This window comes from Petaurus breviceps, unplaced genomic scaffold (assembly GCF_028583685.1).
Source record: "Petaurus breviceps papuanus isolate PSGF00001 unplaced genomic scaffold, PetGlider_PUasm1.0 90700, whole genome shotgun sequence".
Classification (NCBI taxonomy): domain Eukaryota; kingdom Metazoa; phylum Chordata; class Mammalia; order Diprotodontia; family Petauridae; genus Petaurus; species Petaurus breviceps.
The window spans coordinates 3057769-3073874 of record NW_027187315.1 but is presented as its reverse complement, the minus strand read 5'-3'; positions in this window follow the sequence as shown (position 1 = coordinate 3073874).

Genomic DNA, 16106 nt, shown 5'->3' with positions numbered 1-16106 from the left:
GGGAAGAAACCTGAGGTGAAATTAGAAAAATACCCTGGGAAAGCCTCACAATATCCATCCTAAGCAAATAGCATGAAACCTACTTTCAGAATAAATGATTTAGACATACAGGGTGCTATAATAAGTAAATTAGGGGAACATGGAAAAATGTACCTTGTCAGATCTATGAATAAGGGAAGAGTTTACAACAAACAAGAGATAGGGGGGATTAGAGGAAGTAAAATGGATAATTTTGATTATTTGAAATTTAAAAAGTTTTTGCACAAGCAAAACTAGTGCAGCCAAAGTTAGAAGGAAAACAAGAAACTGAGAAAAAAAATTTGCAGCAAGTTTTCTGATGAAGGACTCATTTCACAAATATAGAGAGAACTGGGACAAATTTATAAAAAAAACAAGAGCCATTCCCCAGCTGATAAGCGGTCAAAAGACATGAACAGGCAGTTTTCAGAAGCAGAAATCAAAGTTATCAATAGTCACATGAAAAATTTCTCTAAATCACTACTGATTAGAGAAATGGAAATTAAAGCAGTTCTGAGATATCACCTCAAATCTATCATTTTGGCTAACATGATAGAAAAGGGAAACTATAAATGGTGGTAGGGGATGTGGAAAAATTGGGACATTAATGTAATGTTGGTGGAGTTGTGAAGGGATCTAATCATTCTGGAGAGCAATTTGGAACTATGCCCAAGGGGTTATAAAACTGTGCATACCCTTTGACCCAGCAATATCACTACTAGGTCTGTATCCAAAAGAGATAAAGAAAAACAGAAAAGAGCCATTTGTACAAAAATATTTATAGCAGCTCTTTTTATAGTGGCAAAAAATTGGAAATTGAGGGGATGCCCATCAATTCAGGTATGGCTAAATCAGTTATGATGCATGACTGATCAAATACTGTTGTGCTATAGTAAATGAGGAGGATGGTTTCAGAAAAACCTAGGAAGACTTATACAAACTCATGCAAAATGAAGTGATCAGAACTAGGAAAACATTGTAAGTAATAACAACAATAATATAAGGATAATCAACTGGGAAAGACTTAGCTACTCTGACCAAGACAGTGATCCAAGACAATTCCAAAGGACTCATGATGAAAAATGTTATCCACCTCCAGAAAGAGAACTGATGAACTCTGAATGCATATTGAAGCATTTTTTACTTTCTTTATTTGTATTGTCTTATTTTGTTTCTGTTTTCTTTTGCAACAGGACTAATATGGAAATATGTTTGGCAGGACCTTACATGTATAATTGAAAGCAAATTCCTTGCTTTCTCAAGGAGGAGGGAAGGACAGGAGGGAGGGAGAGAACTTGGAATTCAAAATTTTAAGAAATGATTGTCAAATTTTTGTATGTAACTGGGAAATATTTAATAAAATTAATAAAAAGCAATTTTTAAAACACTTTCAAATCACCTTTTGGATAAATTCAGTAGTCAGTACATGGAAAGAGACAAAGAGGGCATGTCAAAACCATTCTTCTGGGATGAAAAGAACTCACTTGGGGTGCTACAACCCAGGGGACAAAGGTGGGCCATTTGGGAGATTCCTATTTTAACTAGTTATTCTTGGTAAGTAGGTTTTAAACCCAGTTGTTTCTATTCTGCTGGAGTGTAAATGCTATCAACACCCTAGGCCAAATCCCAGATCACCCTGCCCTAGTTACAGTTCTGTTCAGCCAGTCCCAAGATGCTGGGGAGGTGTTCCCAGAGCTGAGACTGAGAGGAGAAGATAGCATTGAACAGTGTCATAGATAAAGGATAATGGGGAGGATAGCTTAGGGCCTGGTGATTTTCAAATGTGTCCATGAATTTATTGAGGCTTCATTTGGATGGGTTTATTGTTGTTTTTTTTTAAAAGGTGCACTTTTTTCAGAACTGGACTGGTAACAAATGGCTCAGGAATGTCAAGGCAGAGCTCTGGGCACAACTACAATTATATTAGCTGCTTGTCTTGGCAGTGTGCCCCAAGGGAGGTGCCCATCTAGCAGGACAAATGAGTATGTGGATTGACCCTGACATTCCCAAGTCTATTCTGTGAATGATCTGATTTCTCCTCCAATAGCTGATACCTTGGACTTCACCATTCACACCAATGGTATCCAAGGCACCCTATGTTTATAAAGCTTTATCAACTTCAGGCATAGACTTATTGACCCTGAAGATCTGCTCAGACCTCAAGTGGATGTGAGAGCTGGTCCTCGATTCCGGCGGGGTCTACCAAACTAGAAAGCTAGACTTGGACAGCTTTAGTCCACAGTCAAGGGGAGGAAATAAGGGAAGAATGCTGTTAATGCCCTTAGGAAAACCAATTAATCATAAATCCCATGGCTCACATTTATAAATAGCTTTATAGTTTATGAAGCAATCTCAAAATGGTCTTATGACCTTTGGGTTTAGAGTAAAAGGGCATGGGTTCAAATTCTGTCGCTATAGCTTATAAATTTTGTGACTGAGAGGATCTCTCTTTCCCTCTTTGAGCCTCAGCGTTCTTATTTGTCTATTGAAAGTGTAAAAACAGACTTAAAAGAAGTAGAAGTCAATCTTTCCATAGTCACTGCTGTTGCTGTTGGTCCTTTGTTCTCAAAGAGGACCATGACAGCAGGGAGGTAATGCTGTGACATGCAAGTGAATTGGACTTCAGTGATGGTGAGGAAATGGCAGAGCTGGGACCTGAACTCAGGTTTTCTGAGTTTTAGTCTAGGACTCTTTCCACCAGCAGCTGGTATCCAAAAGTTCTTGGGCCAGGAGAGAGGTGGGTGGGGGAAAGACATCTGAAGATCTGGCTTTAGACCAGCTATGATATTAACTGTGAGATTTGGGGCAAGTCACCTCATTTCTCTGAGTTTCAGTTTCCTTAGCTATACAATGAAGATTTGAGTTAGATAACCTCCAAGTTCTTTTCTAGTTCTGATGTTTTATGGGTCTGTGCAATTTTCATTGGCATACAACTTCATTTCCTATTCCCTTCTACTGACCATAGGATAAGGATGACATCTAACAAAGAAGACAGCCTAGGGCTTGGGGATTTCTTACTTTTTTTCTTTACTCCATCTCTAGGAGATGAATAGAAGAAATTTAACTTTGAAAGACTTAGGAGGCAGCTGGGTGGTATCTCAGTCCTGGAGTCAGGAGGACCTGAGCTCAAATTTGGTCTCATATACTTAATTAGCTGTGTGATTCTGGGCAAGTCACTTAACACCCATTTGCCTCCAAGAAAGAAAGGCTTAGGAACTCACAATCTAAAGGGGGAGAGAACATGAAAACAACTTTGTACAGATAAGCTATGTACAAGATGAATAGGAAATAATAAACAGCAAGAAAGCACTAAAACTAAGAAAAATTGGGAAAGGCTTCCTATAGAAGTTGAAATTTAAGCTGAGATTTGGAGAAAGTCAGGAAAGACAGGAGGCAGAGATGAGGAAGGAGAGCATTCCAGGCATGGGGAAAGTCAGTGAAGATGCCTGGAGTTGGGAGATGGAGTGTCTTGTTGGAAGAACAGAGGGATGAGCGTCACTGGATTCAGGAATATGTGGTGGAAAGTGTAAGAATCCTGGAAAGATCCAGCCTCAGACACTTAACACAAAAATTAGCCATGTGACCTTGGGCAAGTCACTTAACCCCAATTGCCCTCCAAAAAGCAAAAGATAAAATAAAATAAAAATAAAAAGAATCCTGGAAAGGTAGGAATGGGGCTAGGTTGGAATAGCTTCAAATGACAGAGGGTTTTGCATTTAATCTTGAAGGAGATAAGGAATTTATTGAGTGTGTGTGACAGGTTGGACATGTGCTTTGGAAAAATTATTTCAGTGACTGAGTAAAGGATGTAATGGATGTGGGAGAAACTTGTGGCAGGCAGACCAAATAACAAGCCAGGTATGAGGAGAAGATAATGTATACTGGAGTGGTGGCAGGATCAGAGGAGAGAAGGGGATGTATTCATGAGATTTTACAAAGGTGAAATCAACAGGCCTTGACAACAGATTAGACATGGGAGTCAGGAGAGTTAGTAATGGGCTCATACCCAGGTTATGAGCCAGGGTGACTGTTGTTGATTTTTGTCTTTCATTCTTGAAGAGGACCAGGACATCTAGAAGGTGATGCCATGACCTTCAAGTGAATTGGATTTAAGTGAGGCAGGGCTGTGCAAGGGCTGCCAGGGTGACTAGGAGAATGGTGTTGACTTAACAGTAATAGGGAAGTTTGGAATGGGGGAGAGTCGGGGGAGAGTCTGGGGAGAGAAGATAATGAGTTCAGTTTAGAACATGTTGAATTCAAGATGTCTACACAACATGCTTGAGTTTGAGATGTCTAATGGGTACATGGAGATTAGAGATCAGAAGAGAAGTTAGGGCTGCAGAAGTAGATCTGAGAGCCATCAGCACAGAGATGAGAATGAATATATAGGAGCTGATGGGATGACCAAGAGAAGTAATACAGAGGAAGAGAAGAGGACAGAGCCCCTGGTGACACCCATGGTTAGTGAGTGTGACCCAGCTGGATAAAGATGCAGCAAAGAAGACTGAGGAGTAGCAGTCAGAGAGGTGGGGGGAAAGCCAGGGAAACAGTATTCTGAAAACCTAGAGAGAAAATAGCATCAAGAAGAGGGTGATCAACAGTGTCATGGGCTGCAGGATGAGAATTGAGAGAAAGCCATTGGATTTGACAATTATGAGGTCATTGGTAATTTAGAAAAGAGTAGTATTAGTGGAATGATGAGGTCAGGAGTCAGACTGTAGAATTAAGGAGAAAGAAGAGTCAGGGAAGGCACCTCTTATAAATGGCCTTCTTAAGGAGTTTCACCATGAAAATTTGGAGAATTTGTTATTGGGGTTCTTTTTGTTCTTGTTCTTGCTGTTATCTTTTAGCTTATCCTGTAGTTTACATCTTTTTAGGTCAAATAACTTGCAACAAAATTGAAACTTGAAAGTTTGACTGCTTGGAAATGATTTCTATGCAAAAATGTCTGAATAAAAATAACTATTTCCTTTTTGGTAACAATAAAACAAATGAGCAATTTTGATGAAAACACATGTAAATGCATGCTTAATACTCTCTGGGTATTACCTCCCTGTCTTTCATTCTTACTCACAGGTTGATTCCCTAGGAAAAATTACTCTAACCCTGAATTCTTTTTTTTTCTTTTTATGGAGGGGGAAGGCAGGACAATTGGGTTTAAATAACTTGCCTGAGGTCACATGGCTAGTGGATTTGAATTCAGATCCTCCTGATGTGGTGCTCTATTCACTGTACCACCTAGCCGCCTCCTAACCCTGAATTCTAGGGGTAAGACTGCTTGGCTTTGCTCCTAACACTGTAACTCCTTAGCCCCCACCAATGTGCTTTCCACGAATTAACAATTAGCTAGTAGAGATCCAATTAGTTCTCAGCAAAAGTATTTACTCAAAGTGCCTAACAGAAACCTTCCCTCCATAAACCTGAGACACACTATACTACAAATATAAACATTATCAGTGGGAAGAATGTGATAAAATTTTTAAGTACAATTCTTTCTTCATAGAGTCTAAACACAACTCTCTTTGAGTGAGGTGTCAGTGGTAGTTGCATTGCTCAACTGGGTTCCCAGGGAATAGGCTCCCCTCCAAAGTCTGACTCCCTTGTCTGCTGCCAAGGGTTGTTCTCCTGTAGTTGGTTTCTTCCTTCTGGTCACTATCTCTCTATTCTGTCTGTCTGCAGTGTATGTCTCCATTCTCCCATAGATGTGGGGTCTCTTATTGGTCCAGGAGCCTCCCTTTAAAGTTATTCAGATAATGTTCAGGGGAGTGGCAGAAATTTCCTCCTCTTCCCCACACAGATGTATCCCCCACAGCATTTTTCCTACAAGGGAGTTGCTAATTCATTTGCTAGACAATAGAATCATTCCCTTAACTCAATCAAAGAGGAGTTTACACCTCATAAAGGAATCACTCAGGTCACACACATGGTTTAATACATTAAAATTTCAACTTGTGTGCTTATAGTCTACCCTACATCAACTGAGCTGGGGGCAGAGATATCGCTTACATATGTATGTAGGGATATGTCTATATGTAAACATAATTTTAGCTTACATTGAGTGTAGGAAATTCTAGCTCCAAGGAGAATTTTAGAGAAAAATTATCATTAAAAGAAAGCAAAAGGTGAAAATCAAGCTGATTTTCCAAACTGGAAAATGATTTTATCCCATTCAGATCTTCAGGCAGCAGAGCCTGGAGTAACAGAAAGAAAATACAAAAGCACTTGGGAATGACCTCCATAGTCTCACCTGAGTGTGAGGCAAGGTCCTCTGCTAAGAGGGGTGGTGGTGATGGTGGTGGTGGTGGTATGGAAAGCTTGAGGAAAGAAGAGAAGGTGCAGAACATCCATTATAAGGAATTCCACAGAATCAATTGAGGAGAAATAAAAGGATTATTTGGCTGCAGTGAGAGCCCAATGAGATCTGGTAACATAGCTTATTTTGTTTTTTAAGCAGGCCCACCCTGGTTCTGACTGACCTTTCTGGGATTATTGTGCATTAGCCCCCTTCCCATGCTCTTTGGTCCAGTTATACTGTCCTTCTTACTGCTGCTCACATACCACATTCCATCTTCACCTTTGTCCCTTTGCCCTTATTTCTGCTTGCCTTTCAAGCTAAGCTCAAATCCCACCTCTTACACCAGACCTTTTCATATACTCCCAACTTCTAGTCCCTCATTTCCTTGTATTTATTTCATTTATTGTTGTTGTATACATGTGGTTTCCTTCCATAAAATATAAACTTCTTGAGAGAAAGGATGGTTTCATTTCTGTTTGTGTCCCCAGTGGCTATTATAGGTCTGGCACATTTTAGGTGCTTGGTAATGCTCATTGATTGATTAATTCTACCTCCACAACTTCTCTTCTATCAGTCCCCTTCTCTCAATTCCTATAGCTTCTATTCCAAGACAGTACTGCATTTTCTCTTGCCTAGAGTACTGTGATAGTCCCCAAACTGGTCCACTTGCTTCTAATATCATTCCTTCTTCAATCCATCCTCTGTATAGATGCCAAATATATTCCTAAAAAAATAGATATGACCATGTCAAACCCTCTCCATCACAAAAAAATCTTCAGTTGCTCCCTTATTGACTCAGAGAAAATATGAAAGACACCAATTGGTATTTGACACTTTGTACTTTGGCTCCCACCCACTTTTCCAGCCTTATTTCATGTTATTCTACTCTAAGCATCATCTACTGTTGTCCAATTGGCCTGCTAGCTGTTCCCTAGATGCATGTCATCTCCCCCTTTTCTGGCTTTCATTGTGCTATGGCTTTAAATACCCAGCTGAGTAGTGCTCCGTTTCTGGAATTCACTCCCTCTTTGCCATACAACCTCTACCTTCCTTCAAACCATAACATGGCTGCCACGAAGGCGTTCCTGATTCAATTCAATCTCCCCCTTTTGAAATTATTTTATATTTGTATTTTTCTATTTAGTGAGAGGCATGATAAAGTGCCATACTTGGAGTCAAGAGAGATTTGGTTTCAAGTTCTGCCTCAGACACTTAGTAGCTATGTGACCTTGGGAAGTTCAAACCTCTGAGGGCCTTAATTTCTTCATCTATAAAATGGAAACAATCATAGGATGTACAACTAAGGTCTATTGTAAGGATCAATTGAAATGAGGTATCTGCTTTGCAATACTGAAAATGCTATAGAAATGTCAGCTGTTGCTATTACTTACGTGCCTATTATTATATCCTCTAAACATAAGACACTGCTTTGTTTTTATTTTTGTATCCCCAGCACCTAGCACATTGACTTTCACTTAGTAATTGCTGAATAAATATTTGTTGAATGACAGATGAACGAATGACTGGATTGAATGATGCTGAGTTTCACATAGTGGTGGGAGAAGGCAATGGGGGGGGGGAGGCTACAATACAGTGTGAATGGAGCCTCTATATTGGGGAAAACAGTACCCAGTAGGGGTGTCCATAAAATTTGGAGGAATGTGGTAAAGGCTCTGTTTGCCTGATCCTAGACTCAGGTTTGGGCTACCCAATGGGACAAATGGAAATTGGTCCACTGACCTTGTGCAGGAAGCAAGATAGTAGGATAAACAAATTCAGGAGTCAGAAGGGGGTATGAATCTGAACTCTATCACTTAGAGCTGTGTGACCTTGGGAAAGTAATTTAACCTCCACGAGACTCAATTTACTCATCTATAAGAAAGGGGCAAATGATTTTTAATTTATAAACCCTAAATGTAAACACGAGTTATTACTTCTACTGGAGAGAAATGACTTGCCTTACCCTCCAGTCTTTGTCCAGTAGAATCACATTAAGATGGTTTATTCAGCGTGAGTTTTGTAGGTCAGTCTACCTTTTCTTTATTCCACCCTCATCCCATCAGGGCTAATATGTTTCTGGGCAGCTGCATTGGGATATGACTGCGTCCCTGATGAAGTCTGTCTCTGGTAGTACCAGGTGGAGGAATTAACAGCTGAGTGGTTAAAGAATACCTTTTTTTCTATAAGAGCTCGATTTTAAGATCTATAAAACATGTAGGATGCACAGATGTGCAGTGAAAAACTAAAAGTCAAAATGCACTTTGGTTTATTAGACATCTGCAAACATAATATTAATAACACCTGTAGCTACCAGTGCCGTTGTCAGCAGCCAATAGCAAATTTATGTTTCTTACTTTCTGGTATCAGCATATCAACAATCTGGTCATTCATGAAAAGAATTACTGTCTGCTTTTGGTATTCTGATTTTGTTAATAACTTAAGCAATACACATTTTAGAAAAAGGGAATCAATCAGAGTTAAATGACTTGCCCAGGGTCACACAGCTAGTAAGTATCTGAGCCCAGATTTTAACTCAGCTCCTCCTGACTCCAAGGTCAGTATTCTATCTGAATTTGACAGCTTGGTTATAGCATTAGTCCACTTTAACTAGAAGACAGCAGAAAGGGAAGCAGTTTTATGGGAAAAAACTGGATCATAAAATCATAGTCATAGATTCACATTTGAGAGAGATCAGAGATGATCTAGTCCAATCCTCTGATTTACAGATGAAGAAAACAAGGTCCGAGGACTGAAGTGATATGCTCATGGTAACACAAGTGCTAAATGGTGGTGGTTTCGTTGATATTTTCCTGTTCTATCTTCCTTCTTTCCAAATGCCATTGAGACCAACCATGATTCCAAAAGGACTGATGTTGAAGCGTGTTACTCACTTCCTGACAGAGGGGTGATGGAGTTAAGATGCAAAATGAGACACATTTTTGGACATGGCTCATATGGAAATTTGTTTTTCTTGATTATGCCTATGTGTTCTGAGGGTTTTGTTTCTTTTTCTTGTATTAGAAAGAGACAGATGAAATGAAGAGAAAAATAAATGCTTGTTAATTTTTTTTTCTTTTTTTGGAGAGGGAAAGTAGAGCAATTGGGGTTAAGTGACTTGCCCAAGGTCACAAGCTAGGGTTTTGTGTGTGTGTGTGTGTGTGTGTGTGTGTGTGTTAAGTGTCTGAGGCTGGATTTGAACTCAGGTCCTCCTGACTCCAGGGCCAGTCCTTTATTCACTGCCTCACCTAGCTGCCCCAGGGATGAAGAATGCTTCCTCATTCAGACCAGCCATGCAGATTCTTAAATAAAATGCTTATAAGTAAGCATTCTTAGTTCTGGCTCAACAGGCAATCATAAGACCCCTCTTTATGGCAACAAGATGGGAAACAATGCCTAGACTTGCTCTAAAGTCCATGTGGAGATTATAGCAGGCAGAGCACACTGGACGTGCTCATAAGGGCTGGTTGGGTTCATATGTACATAATCCCTTCACTGGCAGAAATTGCAACCTTCTCTTTGGTTGCTGAATGTATCTGTGAGTTATTATGACCAAAAAATTCATTACCTAATGGCCAACCTGGTGCTGAGCTTCTCCAAATTTAACCAACTAAATCTTCAGATGAAAGATCTTAGATGCACTCAGATTTGAAAGTTTCCTATCTTGTTGGAATCTGCTAGAGCTTACACATCACTGACGCAGCCTTTGAGGACCTAGGGTCACCTCTATACTTTGATTATTTATTGGAGGGGGATTTAGTAAATGTGAGGATGTAATGATATAGCAAATATAAAAGCACTTTGAAAAGCTTTATAAAGAAATGCATAAGTGTGAGGCTTTCAAGATATTATTAATGATGTTTGACAATATCACTAAGGCAGGGAACAGTGGGAATTGTTTTGGTTCCTTGAATCAAACAAATTCACTGCATTAGTTTCCCCTAATATATGGTGATGAAATATATGGAATTTTGATCTTAGGAAACTGATGAAGCAGGAAACAGTTTTTCTGTACCTGGTGAGTTCTAATGACATTAGAATATTCCATTTCTTCTCTTTACATTTTGTGTCTCTTTATCTATGGACCAGGATCCCCCAAAGCCTTGTGGACTCATACAAATCAGGTTTCTTTGTGGGGTGGAGGGGCCCTAACCCAAAGGGGTCACAATTGTCTCTGACTCTATCTGGAGTTTATTCAAGAAGTCTCTAAATATAGCTTAGTTATAGTTAGTGCCTGGGCTTCCCCAGGGTGGGTAAAAAGGGTTCCCAGCTTCCATACAAGTATTCAAGTTAATACATGTATAATGGGTAGAACAGCAGAGACAGAAAGGATTTTCAAGAGTCTGTAAACAGGTGAAGAAAACATTAAAAAGATTCACAGGAACTCATAAGCAAATAAAAATAATGGAAGTCACCCATAAACTCTGCCCAAAAGACAATCACATATTGGGACTCCCAAATGAGCATCACTTTGCACAAGACCTGCACTGACTGAATTGTGATGGAAGGAAAGTCACACAATCCATGCACCTTGCTTTCTTAAGTTACAGGTCTCCTTAACTGCTTCTCCAGTCACTGGACCCATGCTCCTTTTCTTCAAAAGAAATGGTGCTTGGGAAATCTTTCCTTTGGGGCTAAAAGGGCTAGAATTTGGGATGTCATATATACAGGTGCCTGGGTTCAGGAACATCATCAGAGCCCCTCTCTAGGCAGAGTACACAGACACACATGTCTACTTTAGTCATGTGCTTCTGCTGAAGATCTATCAGTGTTCCAGCTGCTGCTATCTCTTGTCTAGGGAAGTCCACTGTCAAGCACTCTTTTGTCAGGTTGCCTGCAAATACATGCCTACCTGTTCTACAAGTCACCACTAACCATATCTAGAGGGGAAAAAGGGGAGCAACCTTCTCTCTCTGTCTCTCAGTCTCCCAAGAAAGATACAAATTAAGAAAAGGAGATGAAAAGAGAAACATCTGCTATTTTCCTTTGCAGGCTGGTACAAAGAGGAAGCTTTTTCTTTTTTTTTTCCTTTGCTTGTTGGAGGGCAATTGGGGTTAAGCGACTTGCCCAAGGTCACACAGCTAGTTTTTATGTTAAGTGTTTGAGGCTGGATTTGAACTCAGGTCCTCCTGATGCCAAGGCTGGTGCTCTATTCACTGTGCCACCTAGCTGCCCTAAGAGGAAGCTTTTTCAGAGACATGGTGGTTCTGAGTCTCAGGCAGCCAAGGATTTTGGAGATTGGCCTAGTCACTGAAAACAATCAGGAGTTGTCTTCTAAACAAGGTGTCAATGACCATGCCTACACTTTTTCTGGGGGGTAGGGAGGATTGCCTTGCTCAAATAAAAGCTCCTGCTCCAGAAATTCAACAAATTCATCTCAGCTTTCACTGATAAATGCCCTTACATGTGCCTAATTATTCACCCCAAAGGAGTATGAGCTCCTTGGTGGTAGAAATTGTTTTATTTGTGTATATTTATCCTTGGCACCAAGTGCCTAGCACATAGAAGCATTAATAAAGACTCATTGCATTATGAATTACCTTGCATTCCATGATTTATTGATTTTATAAGAAATTCCATATGTTGGTTCAGTGGGAAATGGCACTGACCCAGTAAAGTTGGCAGGGTGAGGTTGGTAGGTCCCCCAATGTCCTAATGAAATGCATTGCTTATTTAAAAATGGAAGTCCATGGAAAAATGGGGCTTGGTGTGGACCATTTGGCTTTCCAGCCTCATTTACTGAAATGGAGTTTTTCTGCAGAGGGATTCTATTGTCTGAACTGAGTTCAAAGTTGCTTGGAGAAGTCAGAACCATTTCACATTATGCTAGTAAGAGGCTGCTGTTTGCATCAGTTGTCCTTTGTTTACTTTCTCTTTCTGCCTTTGGTCTATGTTTTAAGTGGCTTGTTTATTTCTATTTAAACGTGTCCTGTGTTAGAATCTCAGCTGGGTGGCTATAAAGCCTACATTATATCTTTACCGCCTTGTAGTCTACACTGGGAAGCCTCAGTTGCTGAAATCCATGATAATTTTCTTTGAGACTCTGGGACAGAGATTTCCTTGCAGGAGTATGAGGTTTTTTGGCACAACAGTCCTTGAATTCTGGACAAGGTTCTGCTAAATGTATGGTTTCTGCTTTTTCTTCCTCTGCTTTTTGACTTTGAGTTGAATCCATCTAGTTTTACATTGTTTCTTTGGGTCATGTCCTTGGTCGCATCTATGCAACATCTGTTTATTTTTAATGACCTTTCAGCTTCACATAGCTGGGCTGGTAGGGGAAGGAAGAAAGCTATCCAAGTTTCATAGAAAGGTTTCAGCCATTCAAAGGAGTTCGGGGGAAATCCCCTTTGAGATGGGGAGTTATTCTTCTGTTTTCTAGAGCTGTGATTGAATTTTTTCTTCCTTATAATTTTCATTGATATTGGCAGTTTTATTTGGGTTTCTTTGTACTTTTCACCACAGCGGAGACAGGGATGGAACACTGTAGTGGGGTTTCACACCAAAGGACTGTGCACATCCGGTTTTATTCAACACTAAAGACCAAGTTATTTCTTACCTTAAAGTCAACTTTATCATTAGGAAAACAGAAAACTAGCAATTCATATTTCTGAGAAGTTTGAGTGACCAGCCCTGTCTCAGGTACGATAAGTCAGTCTTAGGCAGAGGATTTATCTGAGACTGATTGAGGTAGCAAATCCAGATTAGAAATACTGCTCAATCAGCAGGTTCATACACCAGAAGCACATGCTGGAGGGTGGGGGTGGGACAATGCAACCTTGTATAGTGAATAAAGTGTTGAACTTATAGTCAGGAAGATCTTGGTTTGAATTCCACCTCAGACATACTCATACTAATCATCTAACCTGGGAAAATCACTTAATTTGGCTAAACCTCAGTTTCCTTGTTTGTAAAATGAAGATAACAATGGCCCCTACCTTTACGTAGAAAAAGTACTTTGCAAATTGTAAAGCACTCTAGACAAGTTAAGTATCCATCTTAGTAGTTTGTAGTCACCCAGAGATCCCTAACATGTAAGCCAACAGAGAACAGTTTCTGAATTCTTCATGATGTCTCTTAAATACATCTCTTCCTTTCCATTCCTACCACAACCATCTCACAGTTGAACTATTGTAATACCTTCTTAATTGTTCTCCCTGCCTTCAAACTCTGTTGCTTCTCATCCATCTGGAGTACCACCACCATCAGACCCTGATATATTGGAAAGAATATGGGGGCAGCTAGGTGGCACAGTGAATAGAGCACTAGCCCTGAAGTCAGGAGGACCTGAGTTCAAATCTGGCCTCCCACACTTAACACAAAATTAGCCGTGTGACCTCAGGCAAGTCATTTAATTCCAATTGCCCCTCCAAAAAGCAAAAGAAAAAAAAAGAAAAGAACATGGAACTGGGAATTAAGGGACTCAAATTCAAGTCTCAACCTTGCTACTTGGTACTTGCATGACTTTGAGTCAGTCATTTAATCTCTGTGAGACTCTGTTTCCTTTTCTGTAATAGCAGAGGGGTTGAATTAGATGATTTATGAGGTCTCTTCCAGCCCTACATCCTTACAGTGCTATAATTCAGATATAATTTCATCTTGTCACACTTTCCTGCTCAAAACCCTTTTGGATTTTCCATTTCCTATGTATTACAACACAAACTCCTTAGTTGGGAATCTAGGGAAGTCTACACTCTGGACATAACCAGTGTAACCAGCTTTTTCTCTTTTATGTTCCCACTCACTCAACTACACGAAAGTATCAACACGTATGGTCCTTTGCCTGGTAAGCTCTTCATAGATTTTTCTCTCCTCTTTACTCTCTGGAATGGAGTTTGGTAATATAAGCAATTATTCATGGTAGTCTTTTGTATATATGATGAAAACATCTCACAGAATATCCGAGTTGTCTGGCCCAACTAGTAACTGATCAAGAATCCTTCACAACATACCTAACAAGTAGCTATCCAGTCTTTCAACAAATCTATCAATCAATCTGCTTTGAGTGTTGTTGCTCAATTGTGTCTTACTTCATGATTCCACTTTGGACTTTTCTCAGCAAAGATACTGTAGTTTTTTGCCATTTTCTTCTCCAGCTCATTTTACAGATGAGGTAAGTGAGGCAAACAAAGTTAAGTGACTTACCCAGGGTCACACAGCTAATAAGTGTCTGAGGCCAGCTTTGAACTCAGAAGATAACCCTAAATGCCCACTGAGCCACCTAGCTGCATTTATTAAGCACTTACTATGTGTCAGGAATTATGTGAGGCACTGGAGATCTAAATACAAAGAGTGAAAGTATTCCTTCTTACAAGAAACTTACATTCTAGGGGAAGCTAGGTGGCACAAGAGCATCTACCTTGGAGTCAGGAGAACCCAAGTTCAAATTCGGTCTCAATACTTGATACTTACTAGCTGTGTGACTCTGAGCAAGTCACTTAACCCCATTGCCTTGCCAAAAAAAAAAAAAAAAAGAAACACATTTGAATAGGGAAGCAAGTACTTAGAAGTGAATATAAATAAAAATAAAGTGAATAAATGCAAGATAGTGAAAGACACTTCCCTCTGATGAAGGTGAATTGACTTGCTAGTTTCCCTGTAGACCACATGTGGTCTTCCGGCTTTATACCTTTGCATGAGGTCCCCTGTGATTGGAATTAGAGAGTCCTCAGTTTCTTTTGAAATATAGAACAGGTTCTAGCTCTTGCATTAGAACTTTTGTCATCTCCCTAGCTTTTCACTCTTTCAGTTCAGTAATATTTTATGTTATTTCATATGTTCTTTCCATTTATTTGCGTTCTTGTGTTCCCTGCCCCCACTAGAATATAATAACTCTTTGAGGGCAGGGACTGGTTCAGTTTTGTCATTTAGACCCTAATTCATAACATTGTGCCTAATACATAGCAGGTACTTAATAAGAGGTGATGATGATGGCACCTACTCCCAGAGTTGTTGTGAAAGTCAAATGAGATAATATCTGTATAGTGCTTTGCAAATCCTGAAGTATGATAGAAATGCTAACTAGTGGTTAAAATAAAACATTTTTTGAATTTAATTGAAATGAATTTATTTGAACCTATGAGCACCCAAGGGAACCCATTTGACTTTCAGCTTTTGGATAATTCAAAGAATTGAGAAATTTTCCCTTACATCAAGCCTAAATTTGTTACTTCCAGCTATTATTACTAGTTTTACCTTCTGAGGCCAAGCAGAAGTCAATTCCTCTTCCATAGAATAGTCCTTCAAATGGGTGAAAACAGCCATCTTGTTTTCCTCCTAAATGTCTTCTTCAGGTTAAAACTCTTTCAAGACACCCTCTTGGGGTTCAGTGAATAGAGCACCGGCCCTGGAGTCAGGAGGACCTGAGTTCAAATCCAGCCTCAGACACTTAATACTTACTAGCCATGTGACCTTGGGCAAGTCAGTTAACCCCAATTGCCCTGCCTTCCCCCATCCAAAAAGCAAAAAAAAAAAAAAAGACACCCTCTTATGGCATTATCTTAAGATACATTTGCACCCCGCTTCTTACCCTCTCCTGGAAGCTGTTCAGTGTAAACTTCTTAAAATGTGGTGCTTTCCCTTTGGTTTTGCAGTTTCACAAGAAAAAAAATATTGATTTGATTCAATTCTTCAATAATATATCAATTTATTTGTCTTTGGATAAAGAACTTACATTTAGAATGTGAACAATTAAGGTCATATTTATAGGGGGTCTTAAAATTGTGATTGTTACCTACCTCTCTTCCTTTTTTCACCACCATTCTTTCACAGTTAGTCACACTGGAAGCAGAGAGGTCCT